This window comes from Aquarana catesbeiana, linkage group LG02, assembly GCF_042186555.1.
Source record: "Aquarana catesbeiana isolate 2022-GZ linkage group LG02, ASM4218655v1, whole genome shotgun sequence".
In the NCBI taxonomy this organism is placed as follows: Eukaryota; Metazoa; Chordata; class Amphibia; order Anura; family Ranidae; genus Aquarana; species Aquarana catesbeiana.
Genome location: NC_133325.1, coordinates 244,174,364 through 244,197,904, shown reverse-complemented (window position 1 = coordinate 244,197,904; position 23,541 = coordinate 244,174,364). Strand labels below are relative to the sequence as shown.

At 39.6% G+C, this 23,541-nt stretch overlaps 2 long non-coding RNA genes across 3 annotated transcripts in view; one reads left to right on the top strand and one right to left on the bottom strand.

Moving 5' to 3' along the window:
• The window catches only part of LOC141127649 (uncharacterized), a 43,890-nt gene extending 27,168 nt beyond the window's left edge, over positions 1–16,722 (bottom strand). For both annotated transcript variants that reach the window (XR_012241572.1, XR_012241573.1), the window contains exons 1-2: positions 16,488–16,722; positions 3,934–3,977 (exon numbers count right to left, since the gene is read on the bottom strand). This is a non-coding gene — a long non-coding RNA (uncharacterized lncRNA). The remainder of the gene's footprint in view (positions 1–3,933; positions 3,978–16,487) is intronic.
• The window catches only part of LOC141127648 (uncharacterized), a 102,087-nt gene that overhangs the window by 39,774 nt on the left and 38,772 nt on the right, over positions 1–23,541 (top strand). The gene's annotated exons all lie outside the window — the stretch shown is intronic.

Sequence of the window (23,541 nt, the reverse complement as noted above, 5' to 3'; positions counted from 1 at the left end):
ACCCTCTCTGGATCAGGACATCGCCCCAAACTGAATGAAAGAGCCAAGAGAAAACTGATCAAAATAGCTACCAAGAGGCCTACAGCAATTCTGCAGGACATTATGACAAAGAGTGATCATTGTGTGCATGTGACAACAAGATCACAAATTCTCCACAATTGTGGCTTATATGGGAGGGTTCCAAGAAAAAGACACTCCTCAAGAAAGGCCACATGCAGTTATGACTGAGCTTTGTCAAAACACACCTTGAAGATTCTGAGGAAAAAGATGCTAAGGTCAGATGAGACTAAAATGTAATTATTGTGCCTCAACACCAAACAATATGTCTGGCGGAAATCCAATACAGCTCACATCCAAATATAACCATTCTGCCAGTAAAGCATGTAGGTGGTAAAGTCCTGTTATTGGGGTGTGTCTCTGCAGCAGGGACTGGAGCACTTGTCAGGATAGGAAGAAAATGGATGGGGCAAAATACCGTCAAATTCTTGAGGAAAATCTGCTGCCCTCCTGCCAGAAAGTTATCAATGGGAAGGTTTACCTTCCAAAAAGTGGCAGCCCATTCATTAGGGGTGCAGGGACGCTGCCCTCCTAATCCATGCGCTCGGTCCCTAATCTATGTGCAGGACGCTGGATGCACGGATTCCAATTTTTTTTTTGAAGCACGTGATTAGAGCCTGAGGCTCTGATTGACTTCAAAAAAGGGTGGGCTCTGGGCACAGAGCACTGCACCCTGAGCCCACCCAGTTGTCTGACAATAGCCAATTAATATTTGCTATTGTCTTCCTGATTCTCCTCCTGGCCAATCAGGAAGCTGGTCCTGAGACCTGATTGGCCAGGGAGTCTCAGAGCCCACTTCCTGTTTGGCCGGGAGGAGAATCTCCCTACCATCTCCCATCTCTCCCCGAAATATTAAGCATCAGCCGCCACTGCTTGCAACATGACAATGACCCAAAGCACACAGCAAAAATTACCACATAGTGGTTCAATGAGAAAAAAGTCCTTGCATGGCCTAGTCAAAGCCCAGACATAAACCCAATTGAAAATCTATGGAATGACTTGAAGACTGCAGTCCACAAACGGGCACCATCAAATTTAACTGAACCTGAGCAGTTCTGCAAAGAAGAGTGGGCAAATATTGCAAAGTCTAGATGTGCAACATTAGTACAGACATATCCCAACAGACTAAAGGCTGTAATTAAAGCAAAAGGTGGTTCAACAAAATACTGACACAAGAGGGTGATCCTTTTTCCAGCTCAGTGATTCTGTTTTTGATTTTTTTTTCATGTTGGTGTTATATCTCTCACTTGGATGTTATAAGTTGCACTCAGTATATACAGTTAGATAAAACAAAAACTGTGTCTGTCTTCATCTCAGGCTGCAAAGCAACAAAATTTGATTATTTTAAAGGAGGCGATTCTTTTTTAAAACCACTGTATGTCTCCAGACAAGTCAAAGACCAAGGGTAGTTTGAGATCTGAGAGATTTATTCATCTCTACCCATATATGTCCATGACTAGAAACCCTTTACTGTATGGCTAGAGATAAATTAAAGGGTTAAACATGAATTAAAATTTCTCCTTGATTGCACCAATTTGTAAAGCATGTATCTAGGAAAGACTAGATTAATGAGTTTGCTCTAATAATTTTGGTTTTTTTTACTGCTCTACATAACAAAAAATACCCTGCCACTACCTTTGCTACAGCAGTCCAAGTACATGTGCATGGCAAGCATCAGATGAAGAATCAGTTGAAGAATGTAAAGGAAGGGCACAGGTGTTTGGGTCTGCCTACATGGGCTTGCGGCAGCCTCGCCCCTCTATGCTTGTGTTATATTGGATACTGTCTCTTAAAATCTGGAGAATGAATTATCCAATCAGAATTCATGAAATTTTCGAGAATTCCTGGGAGCCCTATAAATATGGAAGAGCTCCCAGTTATTTCACAGTTGGTCAAGCCTGGCAAAAGAGCTACCCTCCCACCCTTGTCGCTGGTGCTTTATGTGGTAGGTCACCCGGGATTGCATTTATTGTTCTTTTAGTTTAATATGGCTTGAGTTCTAATAAATGAGCTTATATAGATATTAAATATTTACTTTATTCATGGTTAAATAATAAATAATAAATATTTATGGACTTTGAATGTTAATTGCAAACCAATAAAGTGCCGCGGCCATTATTTGCCAAATAGTTTTGTGTTATGTTTTTCTTATGGTTGTATTGGGGGAAGGTTGTTCGGTTTGAGGTGTTGACTGCCTGCAATCCCATGAGTTTTCATAAGTAATGTCCATGCCAAAATTACTTGTTGAGTGGCCTAGTTATTACAGGGTAAAGTAAAAAATGCTCTGTTCAGTTGAGTGTTAAGCAACGGTTGATAATTTAGGTGACTGTTCAGGTTACAGTAAGATTTTTTGGGCTAAATAATTAAGCTACAGTATATTTAGACATAGGGTCAAGAGCTATGGGGTTACCTTAACATTTTAGGTTAAGGGTTAAGGCTGGGAGAAGGATAGATTTAGGTGTTAAGTAAAATACATTAAGAATTTATTTTAGGTGTTAGGTGATTCATTTTAAGGTTTATGGTAAAGGTAAAATCTTAGTATAGGTTAAGTGTTAAGGGTTAAAAAGATGAAAACTCTAAGGCAGCTCATACATTCATCATTTCTTATTTTTTTTTTGTTCAATCAGCAGGTTGATTAAAAAGGAGATGCAATTCCTTCCCACTGTGCTATTATGTTCTGACTGTGGAGAGACTTCCCCGCTGTTGGAATACAATAATCAGTGCTGCTAGCTATAGCCAGCGGCACTGATCGATCGAAAAAAACAACCGGATGGTTGTACAGAAGTCGATTGGTAAATTGACTTCTGTAAATTAAGGTGCCCATACATGGTTAGAGCCAGCCCTTGTATATGACATTTAATTTGCTAAAGCAATGTATATCATAAATAACTGACATTTTTTCCTAAACAAAGTACATTTTTTCATTCATTTTTACATCTCAGTGCTGATAATTTTCTGCAGCCCCATTGCAGCAACATCCTGTCTTTATCCATGCACTCCAGCAATGGCTACATGTCATGTTCAGTGCAGGTTTCCTGGTGGAGGCAAAAGTGGACCATGCCTGCATAATGCATTTAAAAATAGCTGCTTACACTCTTCATCAGAAGACCCCCCATTAAATCGAAGCCTGCAGTGCAGGGCTAAGGTGTAAAGTTAATTCTTAATGTGGAACTAAAATCAAATATTGATAATTTCAAATGTATGCTCCTGAGCTACAAACTCTAGTTAAATACTTACCTGCCAGCTGTTGTGGACTCAGTTTGGGTTCCTCTGCTTGTTGTCTTCACTTTCTCCTAAGATTCTTTCCTGTAATTCTTTTTGAGGAAAAAATACTGATTGGCTGCTTCTGCCTGTGCAGCCAATCAATGCCTCTTCCACATACAGAGCCACAGCGTGAGTTTATATCAATTGACTGATAATTGTATAGCACTTTTTCTCCAGCATTTAAAACAGGAGTGGCAGACCTGATGTTTATATTTGACTTTAGGCCCACTATAAATTCTTTTAAAGCTGAACTCCAGCCTTACCTTCAGTCTTGTACAGATGTACAGGCTCTTCATTTAAACTGACATTGCTTTCTCTGATTTCACTGCATGTTGTTAAGGTTGTTTTTTAAGGCTTTTAAGGGCTTAGAATGGCTGATGAATGTAACTTTTGACAACATGCATTAAAAAAGTGTAAAAATGGGACCCTAAACTTTTCAGAAGATAGTACACTGTAGGGGTTTTGGGTATTTTTGTGTATTTTACTGTAACTTGATGTTTCTTAACATGTAACAGTACTATACACCAACTAATACAGAATAAAGAATAAAGAAAAAAGCTAAAACAAATAATACATTTTATGTGGTTTCTTCTGGAGTGCATATTTACGCACCTGTGTGAATGTCTCCTTTGAAAACAATGCATCTGCGTTCAGATCTGTAAATAAAAAAATGGTTGTAAATCCGTTTTTTTTACAGCCGCTTGAATGAGGTCTAAAGCAGACCTTCCATGAAAACTCTTATTCTTTAGACCAACACAGAGTTACATTTTGGTTTTAGGATGAATCGTCTTGATTATCCCAGGATCTTTTCAGAAGGCTCATGATATCACCATTGCCTAGGCACCACTGGTGGAAGCAGGGTGTAAGGTAGGTATATTTTTCTCTTTTTTTCTAAAGCTTGATTAACAACTGGTGATCCAGCACACATAATTTTCTTTAAAAGTTGGACAAGTTTACGGGGAATACAGTGGGGGAGATTTACTAAGACGTGAGCACTGGTGCAGCTGTGCGAGGTAGCCAATTACCTTCTAGCCTCAGCTTGTTCAGTTAAGATTTGACAATAAATCCTGGAAGCTAACTGGTTTCTATGCAGAGCTGCACAAGATTTTGCATGTTCCAGTTTTAGTAATCCCCCCCCCCCCCAATGTGTTATAATAGACTTTTTGTTTATTATATTTAGGACAACATGTGTAAACATTTAAAATGATTTATTTCATATTTCAGGTTGTGTTAGGTCGCATTAGTGTATTGCCAAATAGGGTAGAAGACACCCACTTTCCCAGTGACCTGCCACACCTTAACAAAACAATTAACTACTCATCCACATTTACATTCCCTTTTGTAATGAGCCACCTGTCTTTAAAACTTTTAAATCACCATATATATCTATAGTCATACATCCTGGCTTTTATTCCTGGAATAAAGAGATATTAGTCATAGTATATGGGATACAATATATGATTATTATTATTATACAGGATTTATATAGCACCCAGAGTTTACGCAGCGCTTTACAACATGAGGGCAGACAGTACACTTACAATACAAATCAATACAGGAGGGATCAGAGGGCCCTGCTCGTTAGAGCTTAATATAGTGTACTTCCTTCGACCCTGGATGAGCCCCCTTGCCGGGGGGGAGGGGGGTGATAGGGTGGCTTTCTGACCCCAGGGCTGCGATGCATAGCAGTCTCTCCCTTTCCCCCATATTCCCCTAAACAGGTTGGGGGCGGGGTCTTGCCTCTTATGCCTCCTATGCATCATCATCATGCTTGAATGCTCTACTCAATGTGCCTCCTCATGGAGCAGATTCCCTCTTTCCATCTAGTTGGGGCTCATGATGTTGGTGGGGACCCGGGGATATAAGCTGCTTGGGCTGGCCAGCTGACCATTTCACATGGGCCGTTCACACAAGCAGGATTCCAGGCATGCCTATGGCCACAGAATCATACACAAGGTAATTGACTTTCACTCATACCCACTACAACACTTTTTGGGTTCATTTTAGTTTTTCATCTGTTGCGGGTATATGTATACATAATATCCCTGGCTGTAGTTCCCTTAGCTAACATACTTCATATCACTATAGGCACTCACAGGCATAGGTTCACACCATTAATTAATACATTCATTTCACATGGTTCCATCTTCATATCCTTGCAGAGCAGTGTAGAATGTTAAGCATACATCAGATTACATTGCCGTGACATGGTCACCTGGTCTTCACCTGGCTGCAGTCTCTGGTCTGGATGGGATTCCTCACCTCAGCCCCAGGGGAGATTGTCATCTCTGTCCCCTGCTTTCCCTTGGACATTGGTTGGGTGTCACCATTGGGCCGTATTGTAAGTTACATACCTTTATTTTGAGAGATTGTTCTCTGTTTAAAGTGTATCCTATATTTAGAGATATCACTGATTCAATTTCAGAGCATTTTACTCCTGATGATTGGCATGAGCCATGAAACGTGTGTCGAGCATACATCGAACTTATGCCCAGACAAGTTTGGTTCACCATGAGCAATTGTTTATGTTCATTGAACTTTTATGCATGAATGAGTGTTTTTATGTAACTGAACCGCTAATCATGCTGTATTTTATTTTGTATAATAATTATATATTCATAAAGTGTATCATAGTACATTTTGTCCTGTATCACAGATTGACACTCTTTACAACGTGATTTGTAGTTAATAAATCGTTTTATGAATGATATGAATAAGGTATCAATTCAGTGACATGCCTCACACAAAGTCTCATTCCTTTCTCTTTTTCTGCATTGCATTTAAGTAGTTTATTATCGTATGAAAACATGTAAAATACAGTTGTTTATTTATTTGGACTAACTTTGTGCAAACAATAAGAATATAACCTATAATAGTAATAACAAGATCAGTCTTTTTATTTTTACTATATTGTATATAGATAGACACAATAGCTAAAAAAGTTAACAGAATATTATGTTAGTCTAGTATTTTACTGCCAAGATTGTTGTGTACAACTAAAAGCACATATTTACCTTAATGCTTTACATGCCAAAAACTGAGCCATGGAAGAGCATGGGAAATGCAAAATTCAAAACATTCAAAAAAATAATTAGAACACGGAGCAGAGGAATACAATGACCTTCCTCTCTCTCAATCAGATCCTGCCAGCTTCGTATTTGAGTCTGAAAAATTGCACTAATGAAGCTATTTGAAAGCTCTTGTGGACAACTGCTTCCTTTTTGAAGATTAAATGAATGATGTTGATGTGATTAATCTTAGTACAGGGAGTGATGCAGCAGCCAGAAAATACCTTGGTGATTTTCATAATTAAACTAAATCAACATTTCAAAGAAATGCCAGTGTTATCACTTGTATATTAGGATTACATTCATTAGACAGAAGAAACAAATAATTTAGGCAAACAAGGTTTTGCTCTCAGTGTACAGAGACTTGGGTCATGCCTTGCAGTGTACTTTAAATCACCATTATCTTTTCTGCTTTCATTTGGCAGTTACTTGCATTTTCTTATAGTAATAATCTACTTGGGAAATATAGGAAAGAAGAGTTGTTTTAGTAAGGAATATCTGCAAACTATTATTATCAATTATTGATAAAGTTTAAACCTTTCACACTGCTGTTTATAGTAGTGGATCCCATTACAAATTAAAAACAATGACATGAAACCAAAGGTAAAAATAGTTGTGTCCAAGCAATCTAACCACCTAAAAGAATAAATAAGTACTTGAGGGTGTGATTTCCAAATGGAGTAAAAATTTTAACTAGCTCAGCAGTCTTGTTTTTTTTTTTTTTAATGCTGGTTCAGCTCAAAGGTACTCTCTAGTTCAAGGGAATGTATAGTGTTTTTAATGATTTTTTACATATCTGTATCTTGAGATTAGTTTGATGTAAATACTGTTATCAATCAAATTAATGTTTAAAAAATAAATAAATTGTTCCTGATTATAACCTATAAATATATTCTTGCTTATATCACATCTATTCTTCAAATTATTAAAATTATTGCAAAAGTAAAAATACAGAAGAGCAATTATCTTAAAATATGAAAGTCAAATCAAATTTCTTTAGGGTGGCTCAAAATGAACTCAAAATACATGATGCTTTCCTTATAGTAAAACTTTTTTTTTTGTTTTGGTTATCAAAAGAGTAGGGACAGGCTAAACTTGTTAAGTGTTTATTGCTGTCTATGCCCTCACTGGGAAGATTAATCCTTGCTATTTGTACTGCCAAGACAGAAAGTGATGTTGTAACCAGAAAGGAGCTAAGGATAAATATTGCTATGGGGATAACCTATTCCAGTAACAATTGTCTAAGAGGAGAATGCCCCTAACTTTGTAGAGATTTGTTCTTATTTCTGTTGTGTCTCCAGAATGGGAAATGCATTAATTGACATCTTCCTCCTTCGTTGTCCACTATAGTACTTCTTCTATGATCAAAGGAGGTGGGCAGAAGGGGTGGGGATAGTCCTTATTCTTGACGAGTACCAGTCACAGGTCCCTTGGCTTTACCGAGAGATTACGGTGATGAGGGTAGAGAGGGATCAGAGGATGAAGATTTCAACTAATGCAGGAGCCAGCAGCACAAGGGATACATCAGATTAACAGTAAGTCATGTCCCTTGTGCTGATTTTTTTTTTTTTTTTACTAAATTTAAGCTTTGAGAACTGGTTAGCTGCAATATATCAAGGTTTTGTTCTTGGGTTTATATATGCTTAAACACCCTTACATGCTCTCTTCTGCCTCTTCCATTCATAAAGCCTAACGTTAGTGTTAAGACATTTCTCAAATCTACCAGTCAGATTCAAACATGCCTTGAAAGAATGAATGTGATTGGTAATGCAGGAAACAGAGAGATCGAGAAAGATACAACAGTGCAGAATTCAGGAATAAATCCCCCCCATTGCTTCTGTTAAATGATCTTGCTGCGTTGGGCTATTTTATTCATTTTAGCTGAAGTGTATATTGGATGGCATTAGTAGCTCATTGATGGCCTTCACCTTTTTCCTGGAATGTCACATTAACCGATTCAGCCCCGGAAGAATTTACCCCCTTCCTGACCAGAGCACTTTTTACGATTCGGCACTGCGTCACTTTAACTGATAATTGCGCGGTCGTGCGACGTGGCTACCAAACAAAATTGACGTCCTTTTTTTCCCACAAATAGAGCTTTCTTTTGGTGGTATTTGATCACCTCTGCGGTTTTTATTTTTTGCGCTATAAACAAAAAAATAGCGACAATTTTGAAAAAAACGCATTATTTTTTACTTTTTGCTATAATAAATATCCACAAAAAATAATTAAAAAAACATTTTTTTTCCTCAGTTTAGGCCAATACATATTCTTTTACATATTTCTGGTGAAAAAAAATCGCAATAAGCGATTATTGATTGGTTTGTGCAAAAGTTATAGCGTTTACAAAATAGGGGATAGTTTTATGGCATTTTTATTAATAATTTTTTTTTACTAGTAATGGAGGCGATCAGCGATTTTTATTGTGACTGCGACATTATGGCGGACACATCGGACATTTTTGACACATTTTTGGGACCATTGTCATTTATACAGCAATCAGTGCAATACAGCAATCTAACTGTAGGGGGGATGGGCTAGCTGTGGCACGTCACTGATCTCTGCTCCCAATGACAGGGAGCAGAGATCAGTGAGCCTGTCACTAGGCAGAATGGGGAGATGCTTGTTTACATCAGCATCTCTCCGTTCGTCCTCTCCGTGAGGCGATCACGGGTATCCCCGCGGCGATCGAGTCCACGGGACCTGCGACCTGACTCACGGAACTCCCGGCTGGCGCGTGCACGCAATGGCACAGTGGCGAATTCAAATGGGACTTACAGGTACACCCATTTGCCCAGCCATGCCATTCTGCCGATGTACATCGTCGTCGGGAAGTGGTTAATGTAAAAAAAGTAAGTTCCCTTTTATCACGTCAGATGCTTGACCTGAACACACACATTCAATTTGATTCCTTGGCTTTCTAAACCAATGTAAAAAAAACCCTAATTTAGTAAATCATCCAATTATTATTTAGCCTGGAGGAGGAGAAAGAGTAAAGGTAGTAGAGATGCAGGGTTTACAAGTGTGTATGGTGTATTTGATTTAAACTTGTTTTATGTGGACATAACAATTTACACTTCACATAAATCAGTAGGGCTCTTGTCACCATTACCAGATCACATCCTTATTTGGAAAAAAACCTTGTTGAATTGAAAACTGAAGTTCTCCAACTCCCAACTTAGCCAAGGTTACATAGTTTCTGACAACCAATTAAAACAGCATTGAAATAAGAGGATCAAAAAAGCTGCCCCATGTACATGGTATATAATTAAAAGCTAAAAATAAAAACAAGGTTTCATTGTATTAACACATACGCATAACAGCAGTGAGAAGCAACTTAACATTAGCAGAACAGAATTTACTCACAAAGCCAGGAGACTGCAAACATATTATAGATAAAATGATGTACTGTATGTTTAGCATGGCCCTGGCGCTTCTCCTTCTAGTGGAAAGAGAAAAGTAAATACATTCTTGTTCTAAGGGTGAAGTGGTTTGCAATAGATGTGGAGTTCTTTGGTGCTGCCTGTTGTGGAGATTTGCTTGCTAATCAGGATTATGATCTGCAGACTGAAAGGCAGTTAGCCCAGCTTAAGACCAGGATATATGGAAGACAGTGGCACACCAATGGTGGTATGCAGTGTTTGATTATAATAGGGTCAGAATGAACATTTTGTCCAGGGCCTTAGACTTTGAGAGGGGGCTGGGGGGGGGGGGGGGGGGGGATGTGGGGATGCTAATAGCATTTATGCCCTTCAGTAATGTTTATAGTAAGTCCATTTCAGCTTTGCAAGTCTTTAGACTTCTTTGTCCAAAGGCTGTCAGCAATAGCATCCTTCTTATTTCTTTTCAATGAAGGTTTGCTTTAAGATAATCAAATGATCATAGACAATGCATATACACATTCTCTGTCCCTGACAGCATCCTTTCCATATTATCTGCAATTGCTGCATATGTAATTTGCAAAGAATATACTGCTACATTGGATCCACTTGAAGGTGAGTAATGGAATGAAAGCCACTATGTTCATTTTTATTAACGTGGGGAAATCCTTTTTTTTTATATACCTAGAGTTTAAACACTGCTCCAAATTAAATGTTTTCATGCTTCTTGATTGCATGTCAGAATCAATAGACAGATTTATAATTAATCCACCACTGAGTGTGCTGTTTCACAACAAAGTTATAGTACTTGTGTGCCTCAGTTGGATTAAGATATTTACTATGAACCTATCATAGGTAGATTGTGCTTTTATCATAGGTGGTTTGTGACTTTCTTTAAGACTGCTTTCACACTGAAAGCGCCGACCCTTAGCGCTAAAGCGACCGTCTTAGCTGGGTTTTAGTGATGTTTTGGGGCGCTTTCCGTTCCAAACCACCCCAAAGGTGCCGCTTGCAGGGCTTTTGGGAATGTCCCGCAAGCGCACCGCCCGAATGTGAAAAATGACACTGGAATGAATGGGAGGCGGTTTTCAGGCACTTAGCAGAGGCTATTTCAAGCGTTAAAGCACCTGAAAACCACCCCAGTGTGAAAGGGGTCTTAGTGTACAGATTTTTTTGATGGTGTGTGGTTTCCAATTCTGCTTAATACAACTGACAACTGTTTTTTATTGTTTTTTACAAGCTATTTGTATCTTAGCATGGGGGGGGGTTGATTTACTAAAACCGGAGAGTGCAAAATCTGGTGCAGCTCTGCATAGAAACCAATCAGCTTCCAGGTTTTTTTGTCAAAGTTTAATTGAATAGGTTGAAGTTAGAAGCTGATTGGCTATCATGCACAGTTTCACCAGATGTGTCACTTTTACAGTTTTAGTAAATCAACCCCAGTGTTAGGGCTCATACACACTATGTCGTCCGAGGAACTTTCATATTATTTTCTCAACTTTCAACAGCCGATTCTGACTTTTCGTACAAAAATTCATGAAGGGATAAACTCCCATTTTTTTTCATTTTCGTACCATTTTCATCCAAAAAAAATCAGAAAAGAAAGACTGTGCATGATCAAAAACAATAAACAAACAGAAAAAAAGTCTTTGTTGTGTGAGAATTTTTGTACGAATTTTCGTTCATCGGTTCCGATTTGCTGTGAAACAATGAGGAAAATTGCCCGATTTTCTTATAGTGTGTACCCCACACTGCAACTTATATTTTACAATTTTTTAATTTCCACTATGCTCTTATTAATTTGGCAACACTGTGAGTTCTAAAAAAAACAATGTAAACAAAATAAAATATATGTTTTTTTCTAATTTGACCAGTGTTAGAAAAAGTGCAATTGTATTCATTAAGTTTAATATTGTTACAGTGTGTTTACCACTGAAGCTAACAAACACTGTTTGCACTTGTATAGTAGAGATGGGGTACTTTGTTATCAAGTTACATAGTTACATAGTTAGTCAGGTTGAAAAAAGACACAAGTCCATCTAGTTCAACCAAAAAAAAAAAAAATAATAATACAATCCCATATACACAAACCTATACCCACAGTTGATCGAGAGGAAGGCAAAAAACCCCATAAAAGCATGCTCCAATTTGCTACTGCAAGGGAAAAAATTCCTTCCTGATCCCCCGAGAGGCAATTGGATTTTCCCTGGATCAACTTTACCTATAAATGTTAGTACCCAGTTATATTCTTTACATTTAGGAAAGAATCCAGGCCTTTTTTAAAGCAATCTACTGAGCTTGTCAGAACCACTTCTGGAGGGAGTCTATTCCACATTTTCACAGCTCTTTCCTGTGAAGAAACCTTTCCATATTTGGAGATGAAATCTTTTTTCCTCTAGATGTAAAGAGTGCCCCCTTGTCCTCTGTGATGACCTCAAAGTGAATAACTCAACATCAAGTTCACTATATGGACTGCTTATGTATTTGTACATGTTGAACATATGCCCCCTTAATCTCCTCTTCTCAACAGGGAATAGACTCAGTTGCTCTAGTCTTTCCTCATAGCTGAGCTATTGGGCATGCCTCTTATCAGTTTGGTTGCCCTTCTTGGCACCTTCTTCAGTTCCCCGATATCCTTATTGAGAACCGGTGACCAAAACTGAACTGCATATTCCAGATGAGGTCTTACTAATGATTTGTACAGGACCAAAATGATATCTCTCTCTCTCTCTCTCTCTGGAGTCCATACCTCTCTTAATACATAGTTACATAGTTACATAGTAGGTGAGGTTGTGTTATATGTCAGTATTACATTGTATATCCCTGTATGTTGTGGTCATTCAGGTGCTTATCTAATGGTTTTTTGAAACTATCGATGCCCCCCCCCCCGCTGAGACCACCGCCTATGGAAGGGAATTCCACATCCTTGACGCTCTTACAGTAAAAAACCCTCTACGTAGTTTAAGGTTAAACCTCTTTTCTTTTAATTTTAATAAGTGGCCACATGTCTTGTTAAACTCCCTTCTGCGAAAAAGTTTTATCCCTATTGTAGGGTCAACAGTATGGTATTTGTGAATTGAAATCATATCCCCTCTCAAGCGTCTCTTCTCCAGAGAGAATAAGTTCAGTGTTTGCAACCTTTCCTTATAACTAATATCCTCCAGACCCTTTATTAGCTTTGTTGTCCTTATTTGTACTTGCTCCATTTCCAGTACAGCCTTCCTGAGAACTGGTGCCCAGAACTGGACAGCATACTCTAGGTGTGGCTGGACCAGAGTCTTGTAGAGCAGGAGAATTATCGTTTTATCTCTGGAGTAAATCCCCTTTTTAATGCATGCCAATATTCTGTTTGCTTTGTTAGCAGCAGCTTGGCATTGCATGCCATTGCTGAACCTATCATCTACTAGGACCCCGAGGTTCTTTTCCATCCTAGATTCCCCCAGGGGTTCTCCCCCCAGTGTATAGATTGCATTCATATTTTTGCCACCGAAATGCATTATTTTAAATTTATCTACATTAAACCTCATTTGCCGTGTAGTTGCCCACCCCATTAATTTGTTCAGATCTTTTTGCAACGTTTCCACATCCTGCAGAGAAGTTATTGCCCTGCTTAGCTTAGTATCATCCACAAATACAGAGATTGAACTGTTTACTCCATCCTCCAGGTCGTTTATGAACAAATTAAATAGGATTGGTCCCAGCACAGAACCCTGGGGGACCCCACTACCCACCCTTGACCATTCCGAGTACTCCCCATTTATCACCACCCTCTGAACTCGCCCCTGTAGCCAGTTTTCAATCCATGTACTCACCCTATGGTCCATGCCAACGGAGCCTAATATGTACAGTAAACGTTTATGGGGAACTGTGTCAAATGCTTTTGCAAAATCCAGATACATCATGTCTACGGGCCTTCCTTTATCTAGATGGCAACTCCATGCTGATTACTGCTAATGATACTGTTCTCATTACTAAAATCTTGTATATAGTCCCTTATCATCCCTTCCAAGAGCTTTCATACTATTGATGTTAGGCTAACTGGTCTGTAATTCCCAGGGATGTATTTTGGGCCCTTTTTAAATATGGGTGCTACATTGGCTTTTCTCCAATCAGCTGGTACCATTCCAGTCAGTGGACTGTCAGTAAAAATTAGGAACAATGGTCTGGCAATTACTTGACTGAGTTACCTAAGTACCCTCGGATGCAAGCCATCTAGTCCCGGTGATTTATTAATGTTAAGTTTCCCAAGTCTAATTTGAATTCTGCCCTCTGTTAACCATGGAGGTGCTTCCTGTGATGTGCCATGAGCATAAACACTGCAGTTTTTGTTACTGAAGCCCCCCGATTCCCTTGTGAAGACTGAGGAGAAGGATATATTCAACAGCTTCGCCATCTCCCCCCATCCTTTGTAACCAGATGCCCTTCCTCATTCTTTATGGGGCCAATATGGTCTGTCCTTCCTTTTTTACTGTTTACATACTTAAAGAATTTCTTAGGATTTTTTTTTGCTTTCCTCCGCTATGTGTCTTTCGTGTTCTATCTTAGCCGCCCTAATTGCACCCTTAAATTTCTTGTTGCATTCGTTATACAGTCTGAATGCTGATGATGATCCCTCAACCTTGTATTTTTTTGAAGGCCTTCTCCTTTGCTTTTGAATGCATTTTTACATTGGAGTTAATCCATCCAGGACTTTTGTTAGCTCTTTTAAATGTATTACCCAATGGGATGCATTGGCTAATGCCCTTATTTAATATACTCTTAAAGCAAACTCATCTCTCCTCCATATTCTTTGTTCCTAAGATTTTATCTCAATTCATGCCTTCTAGCAAGGTTCGTAGTTCAGGGAAATTTGCTCTTTTGAAATTCACTGTCTTTGTATTCCCCTTATGTTTCCTATTTGTGTGATTTATACTGAAGCCAATTGACCTGTGATCACTGTTACCTAAATTGCCCCGTATTTCCACATCCGTGATCAGGTCTATATTGTTGGTAATTAGTAGATCCAATAATTCTTTATTTCTAGTTGGTTTGTCTAACATCTGAACCATAAAATTATCCTGCAAGACTTTTAGGAACTGGCGAGCCTTAGACGAATGCGTGGTTCCCTCCGCCCAGTCTATGTCTGGATAATTAAAATCCCCCATTATGATAACACTTCCCATCCTTTCTGCTAATCCAGCTTGTGATAGGAGATCCATCTCCCCCTCCTCCCCTTAGCTTCATCCCTCTGGAGCTTTACCCATAAGGATTCCACCTCCTCTCTAGCTCCCTTAGTGATGTCATCTCTCACATTCACTTGTACATTATTCTTGATATGTAGGCATACCCCTCCCCCTTTTTTACCCTCTCTATCCTTGCGGTATAGGGTATACCCTTCAATGTTTGCCAGCCAATCATGAGAGCTGTTGAACCAGGTCTCTGAAATTCCCACAAAATCCAAATCCTCCTCGTACAACAGTATCTCTAGTTCACCCATCTTGTCCGCCAGGCTCATTGGTGAACATGCCACGTCGTTTAGACCTATCGCATACTATACTCTTATTGGGTGTTCCGAGATTGCAACTAGGACTTGTTACTATTCTTACCTTGGGTTTGTATGCTTTAGTCAACCTACCACTAATGCCCCCAGTACTACCCTCTGGAATATGTTCAGCGATGACTATCTCAACCTCTGGGCCCTCCTCCCCACCGCCTAGTTTAAAAACCCCTCTAACTTTTCAGCCATCTTCACTCCCAGCAGATCTGCACCCTTCTCATTTAGCTGCAGTCCGTCCCTTCTATTATACTGGTGACCGACTGAGAAATCGGCCCAGTCCTCCAGGAACCCAAACCCCTCCTTACTACACCAGCTCCTCTGCACTTGTTTACTTCCCTAATCTCCCTCTGCCATTCTGGTGTGGCTCGAGGTACCAGTATTACTACTGAGAATACTACACTGGAGGTCCTTTTCCTCAATTTAGCTCCTAAGTCCCTAAAATTGTTCTTTAGGACACTCCATCTGCCTCTGACTTTGTCATTGAACCATGCACCATGACAGCCGGGTCTTCCCCAGCCCCTCCCAGTAATCTGTCCGCCAGATCTGTGATGTGCCGAACCCGATCTCCCGGTAGACAACATACAGTTTGGCGCTTCAGGTCTTTGTTACAGATTGCCCTCTCTGTCCTTCTAAGAATTGAGTCCCCTACCACCAGAATCTGTCTTCCTTTCTCTTCGCTTCCCCCCCACTCTCACTGGAGGAGTTCTTCCCCTGGCAGCTAGGAGAGTCCCTCAGCTCCAGCAGTGTTGGTCCCTGACTGGTTTTACCAATGTTACTCAATTGAGCGTACTTATTGGGATGCTCCAGCCCTTGATCGGCCTCCCTGGCACTTCCCCCTCTACCCTTGACAGCTATTGGAGGGGATTTTTCCAGAAGGAAGAACAGGGAATGCAAGGCATGTCCATTATATTTTGATAAAATTTTTTAGAGCATACCTCATGCAGGTTAGAAAACAAAATGACTATGGTTCCCTTTAGTACCAACTTACCAACTTACACTATGTGGTTTAAATAATTACAGAAGTACTAAAACTGTATCTAGTGATCTATGTACAGTAGATATGTTAAGCCCATAGGTAGGTAGGTAGCCCATCATCTGGCTCCCCCTCCCCTTCCTTCCACATCCCCCTCTCCCCACAAGCTCTAATGCTACCATAAAAATAAAAATGCCAATTTTACTTACATACATTCACAGTTACATGACATTCGGGTTCTTTCTTTTCTTCCCTGCACAGGAGGTGGGTCCTTTTTTGGGTGTTTATGTCACTGCCAGCATGACTTGGACACTTCCTACTGCATGTCCAGTGCAGAGGCCCTCAGTATCCAGAAGAGAGCTTGCAGGAGATGACATTAGTTCAAGGGAACTGTTGGAGATCTGCTGGTGTAGGCACATCTGCAGTGCTGGATTACCATTCCTCCACACCTGTAAACAGCAAAGGATAGTAGAGGCCCCAAATAAAAGACAAGTGAGTATAACACGGGATCAATGTAACAATGCAAATCTAACAGATGAGCAGTAAGAGGGGCTGAAAGGGGAGTTGTTTTTGTCAAGAGTAAGTAAATGTATTTTAATGATAATTTAGGATAAATTGTACATCAAGGACATAGCTGTGATATTGTTATCTTAAAGCTAGCTACAAATACTGTAGCTGCTGAATTTTAATATAAGGACACTTACCTGTCCAGGGATCTTGCAATGTCAGCACCCCAAGCCGAATCGTCCATCGGCTTTGGGTGCAGGCACCAGCATTGCAAGTAAGGGAAACCGGCAGCCTTCAGGCTTTACAGCCAGCTTCCTACTGTGCATGCGCGAGTCGGGCTGCACTTTCTGAATGGTCCCGTTGTCTTCTGGGACACACACAGGTCCTAGAAGTCAGTGGGGGAGGAGAGAAGGAGGGGCTGGGCGTGACCCAGATCGCCATGCGGCGATCTTACCAGGAAGTGGGAGCGGGTCCCTCTTCCCCCCCAAAAAGTGCCAAATGTCCCCCTTTGGGTGGAGCTCTGCTTTAAATAGAATGAAAATGATTTGTGCTGGTAATGGGAATTTGCCCACTGCTACTGCTGTTACTACATACCTTATTTGCTTTTTATTTTGTGGAGGACATTTTAATTGAAGAAAATTCTGTTCATATTTTTTTCATCATCTGTACTGCATCATGTCCAACAATTCACTTTGTGACATATTGAGTAGCACCAATCAGAGTTTGAAATTTAAATAAATTCTTGTCTTACAAGCATCATACTTTGGCAAACAAGGCCTATTGTTTTCCTCAAATCATCCTTGAGAAAACTCAAATGACTAAAGCAGCAGCATTTTTGTCAAAACAGCCTTATTTTTGCACAGGTTTTAATATGTTAAATTTCAAAATAAATTCCAGCCCATAGGACTAAGGCAGAAAAGTATTTTGTAAAAGATGTAGATCTAGTTTTTCTGCAATAAAGGGCAGCACCAAATTTGGAAATTGACAGCACTCTGTTTATTCCCATTGACCCTGCTTGCCTTATAGGTATACTGAATAATCGTGAAATATATGTCTAGTAGTAGGCATTGTGTCATGATAGCTTGGTACATACCCACCATGCAATACGTTTATAACATACTAAACAACCATCCACTGGAACATCATGAAATGTAGTGGGGTATATGACAAGGGATTGGTAATGGATTCAAAGTTCAATTATAGATTGCTATATCCAGCAGATAATGGTCTTCCTAGTGGATTTGATCGCCAATAATTGCCAGTGATGTAATGCCTAAATGATAACAGATATGATAAAAATTATGACACAAAATGAGCACAAACAAAAACAAAAAAACAAATACAGGGCCATGGTAATAATATGATGTATAAAATCAGAGTGGAGATCAGTTACAATCAAAAAAGTAAGCAAGATCATGTGAAAAAACTACAGGCAAGGCAAAGAGGTGTGTGCATATGTTCAAGGATAGTAATCAACAGCAAACAATCAGTTTCCAGTATGCTAAAGTCAGTTTGCTGCAAGATAAAGATAAATTCTGGTTTACTGTAGGCATTGTTTTCTGTATATTGTCCCCTTTAATATTTCTAAACCAGCAACTCTGACATTCAAAAAACATTCACTGCAGATGAATCTTGCAAGTTCTTTAGGCTGCTTTACATGACAATGATTGATTAATCACCAGGGATGTTTTTTTTGTGACAGTCGCATTCACTGCTTTATAAATATGCCCTTTACAAGCAGAAAGAGATAACAGATATGAAAAACTCCAAAACTTCACCAAGACATTTTTTCTAAAACAAAATGTAGTACACTGAGTTTGTAACCATATAGCCAGTACCCTGTTGATCCTTAGATCTCTGTTGAGTGCATTATATCATTACAATGTAGATGCCATAAGAAATGATCTGATCCTATCATACATGACACCTAATTTTTTAGCTTGTTGGCTGCATGCATGCATAATTCTCATCTGTTATCTGATGCCAGGATGCCAACACCCCCACTAGATGATCTCTCTGCAGAGAGGCAGAACCACCTACAGTGTGCTGGGAGGTACTAGTGTCAGCCTGGTGGTTCATCTTACAGCAACAAAGGTAAGACATGTGAAGGATGTTGAAGCTTTTAAAGGGGGAGATGAGGGCTGTGGACACAGCCCTCACAGATTGGGATATGGGCTCTCTGATTGTCCCTTCCATTCATGGGATAGCTGTGTCCAATCACAGCCACCATGAGTACAAAAAGATCTGACTGGGGAACCATTGTCCCATCAAAGTCTTTCACAGTGTACCAGTAGCTCATCAACATCTGTCATGGTGTACCAGTGTCTCATCAACATCTGTCACAGTGTACCAGTGTACCATCAACATCTGTCAGTGTAACAGTGTTCCATCAACATCTGGTGTGATCAGATGCTTTTAGGCCAGACAAGACCCCAGATCTCTCCATAAAGAGTACCTGTCACTGCCTATTGCTGTCACAAGTTTACATTTCTTGTGACAACAATAAAAGTGATAAAAAAATGTAAGAATCAGTGTAAAAAAAAGAAAAACTTAAAAATAAATAAATAAATACATTTAACCACTTCAATACCCGCATATTGTCATATGACATCCGCAGGTGGGATCTCCCATCCTGGGCGGGCATCATATGACATCCTCGGCTTCCCGGCGGTATAGGGGCCGATGCACGCGCCCTGCGGGCGGGATGTCCGCCGGGCACCCGCGATTGCTAGTGACAGAGCAGGAACATGGATCTGTGATCTGTGTGTCTCCCCTAGTCAGTCTCATCCCCCCAGTTAGAATCACTCTCTAGGTAACACATTTAACCCCTTGATCGTCCCCTAGTGTTAACTCCTTCCCTGCCAGTGACAGTAATCATTGCATATTTATAGCACTGATCGCTGTATAAATGTTAGTGCTCCCAAAATAGTGTCAAAAGTGTCCGATGTGTCCGCCGCAATGTCAGTCACGAAAAAAATAGCTAGTTCGCCACCATTACTAGTAAAAAAAAATAATAATAAAAATGCCATAAATCTATCCCCTATTTTGTAGGCGCTATAACTTTTAACAAACCAATAAATATACATTATTGCCATTTTTTTACCAAAAATATGTAGAAGAATACATATCGGCCTAAACTGAAGAAAAAATTAGGGATATTTATTATAGCAAAAAGTAAAAAATGTTATTTTTTTTCAAAATTGTTGTTTTTTTTGTTTATAGTGCAAAAACAAAAACCAGAGGTGATCAAATACCACCAAAAGAAAACTCTATTTGTGGGGAAAAAAATGATAAAAATGTAATTTGGGTATAGTGTTACATGATGTAAACTGAAAGGTAACCAGGAGAGTCCGCCTAAACCTGCACTACCACCTCCGCGCTAGATGAAATAGAGAGCACAAAATAGAGCTGCCACTTAAATATCAAATCATATATAAACAGAATCCACCCTCCAATGGTGCAGATGGATAGCAGCGCTAACTATAAAAATGATGGAAAAAAACAAAAACAAAAAAAAAAATAGCTTGAAACCCCACCATTCTTAGTACCTTGGGGTGAGTTAGAGATGTGCTGAATCTCAAAGGTGAAATGCCCTGTATTGAAGGGGTTAAAGAGCCCCTATCCCCCTGTGCAAACACATGCTTTGGTCCCGTACGCATACGTAAAAGGTGATTGCACCACACATGGGAGGTATTATCGTGAACATCAGAGCAAGAGCAATAATTCTAGCACCAGACCTCCCCTGTAACTCTAAACTGGTATCCTGTAAAGGCTTATAAAGCATTGCCTATGGAGATTTTTAAATACTGTAGTTTGATGCCATTCAATATGCGTGCTCAATTTTAAAGTGTGACAGGTTTGGTATCTATTTACTCAGCGCAAAACCATATTTTACCAAAAAAATGGGTATCAAATTGTGTTTGTATGCATTAAAATTCATTAAAGTGTATTCTTCCCAAAAAAAAATATGTTTTAAAAACCGTTGCGCAAATATCGTGCAACATAAAAAATTGTAAAGGCCACCATTTTATTGTCTAGGATCTCTGCTAATATATATATATATATATATATAGTGTTTGGGGGTTTTAAGTAATTTTCTAGCAAAAATACTAATTTTGACTTGTAAGCAAAAAGTGTCAGAGAAGGCCTGGTTTTAAAGTGGATAATGCCAGAGGGTGCTCCTTGGATGTTGGGCTTCTCTATGTGGCTAGGCTGTGAAAATGTCTCACATGTGATGTCACCATAATCAGTAGCAAAATTTATTTTGGGATGTAGTTGCAACTATGCCTATGCCATGTGTGAGATGTTTTATTACATTTCTTCATTTTCCAAATAATTGTGGGAAAAAAAATGACAACTTCAAAAAACTCACCATGCATCTTACTAAATACCTTGGGGAGTCTACTTTCCAAAAAGGGGTCATTTGGGGGGTACTTGTACTGTCCTGGCATGTAAGGGCCTCAAGAATTGAGATAGGCCTTCAGTACATCAGGTGTAATCAATTTTCAAAGGCTGATACCATAGCTTGTACAAGCTATAACTTTCACCCAGACCAAATAATATACATTGATTAAGGTTATTTTTACCATAGAAATGTAGCAGTATAAATTTTGGTCAGAATTTATAAAGAAAAATGTATTATTTGCACAATTTTATAACATAAAGTAAGAAAAACACTTATTTTTTTTCAACATTTTCTGGCTTTTTAGTTTATAGCCCCCCAAAAAACCCAGTGGTGATTAAATACCACCAAAAGAAAGTTCTATTTGTTCGCAAAAAATGATAAAAATGTCACATGGGTACAATGTTGCATAACTGAGTGTTGCGAGCGCTGAAAGCTGAAAATTGGCCTGGGCGGAAAGGGGGTGAAAGTGTCCAGTAATATCACTTTAACAATTCCTGGCACTTGATAAGACCAGTATTATGGGTACTTTATGCAACTTTCACACAATGTGGTAACTTCTGGCCCCAAATACATAGTACCGTGTACATACTGTATGTACACCAAGAAAGTGGATTGTTGACCGTGAACAGTGGCCATGTCAATAGTTACCTGGTGAATGTTTGTTCTTAATCTAGCAACACTTTTATTATGTGACTTACAAAATACACCACCAAATTAAATTTTTCCTTTCTTTTGAAAATACTTTATACTGCCATCAGTAAGAGACTTTACCTTAATATCACAGCTGTAAAACTAGAGTTGATTTCTCACCACTGACTGCACTTTCTCCTTCCTTCACTCTAAATTATTTTAAAGGTTCCTCTGTGACTTTTGTTAACCTTGATATTTGCAGTGTGCAAGCTAGACTCCGCACAATCTATCCGCATTCAGCTGCTTAATAGAAAAAATAAATTCTTTTTTTAGCTTGGTGGATAAACAAGTAGACCTTTACTTCATGGACCAGCATTTTAACAACTCATATATTGAAGATCATCCTATCTATCTACAGTATCTATCTATCTATCTATCTATCTATCTATCTATCTATCTATCTATCTATCTATCTATCTATCTATCTATCTATCTATCTATCTATCTATTATTAACTGGCTGAGTGCTCTGATTGGGAGCTGATCAGCAGATCTTTTTCGGTCATGCCCCTTAACAGAAGCTGGCTGAATGGCTAGTACATGTGGGCTGAATGTCGGACAGTTTCTATTGAACCAGCCGATGCTGCCAGACATTTGGCCCATGTGTACTAGGCTTAAGTAGCCTGTCAGTCATCCCTGAGTAGTATGCATGACCACCCCAGGAGAAAACTTTAGATCAAGGGAGGCTGAAGGAGATTGACTAGGTAAGAGAGAAATAATCAGATAAGGGCATAATATAGAATGGAGCCCACCCTATTGACCAGGAATTCATAACTAACTATTCCTCTGAGGTTTAGGAACTGGAGCCACAACCCATCATACATGGCCACAATGGGCGAGGAAAAATAGGTTGCTCACTGTAGCATCTCCCTCTGTGCCTATGCTGTTACAAACATACCATATCTCACAAAAGCGAGTACACCCCTCACATTTTTGTAAATATTTTATTATATCTTTTCATGTGACAACACTGAAGAAATGACACTTTGCTACAATGTAAAGTAGTGAGTGTACAGCTTGTGTAACAGTGTAAATTTGCTGTCCCCTTAAATAACTCAACACACAGCCGTTAATGTCTAAACTGCTGGCAACAAATGTGAGTACACTCCTAAGTGAAAATGTCCAAATTGGGCCCAAAGTGTCAATATTTTGTGTGGGCGCCATATTTTCCAGCACTGCACTCCACCACAGGTTACCACTGGAGTCCTCTTCCACTCCTCCATGACAACATCACAGAGCTTGTGGATGTTAGAGACCTTGTGCTCCTCCACCTTCCATTTGAGGATGCCCCACAGATGCTCAATAGGGTTTAGGTCCGGAGACATGCTTAGCCAGTCCATCACCTTTACCCTCACCTTCTTTAGCGAGGCAGTGGTCGTCCTGGAGGTGTGTTTGGGGTCATTATCATGTTGGAATACTGCCCTGCTGCCTAGTCTCCAAAGGGAAAGGATCATGCTCTGCTTCAGTATGTCACAGTACATGTTGGCTGTCATGGTTCCTTTAATGAACTACAGCTCCCCAGTGCCAGCAGCACTCATACAGCTCCAGACCATGACACTCCCACCAACATGCTTGACTGTAGGCAAGACACACTTGTCTTTGTACTCCTCACCTGGTTGCCACGACACACGCTTGACACCATCTGAACCAAATAAGTTTATC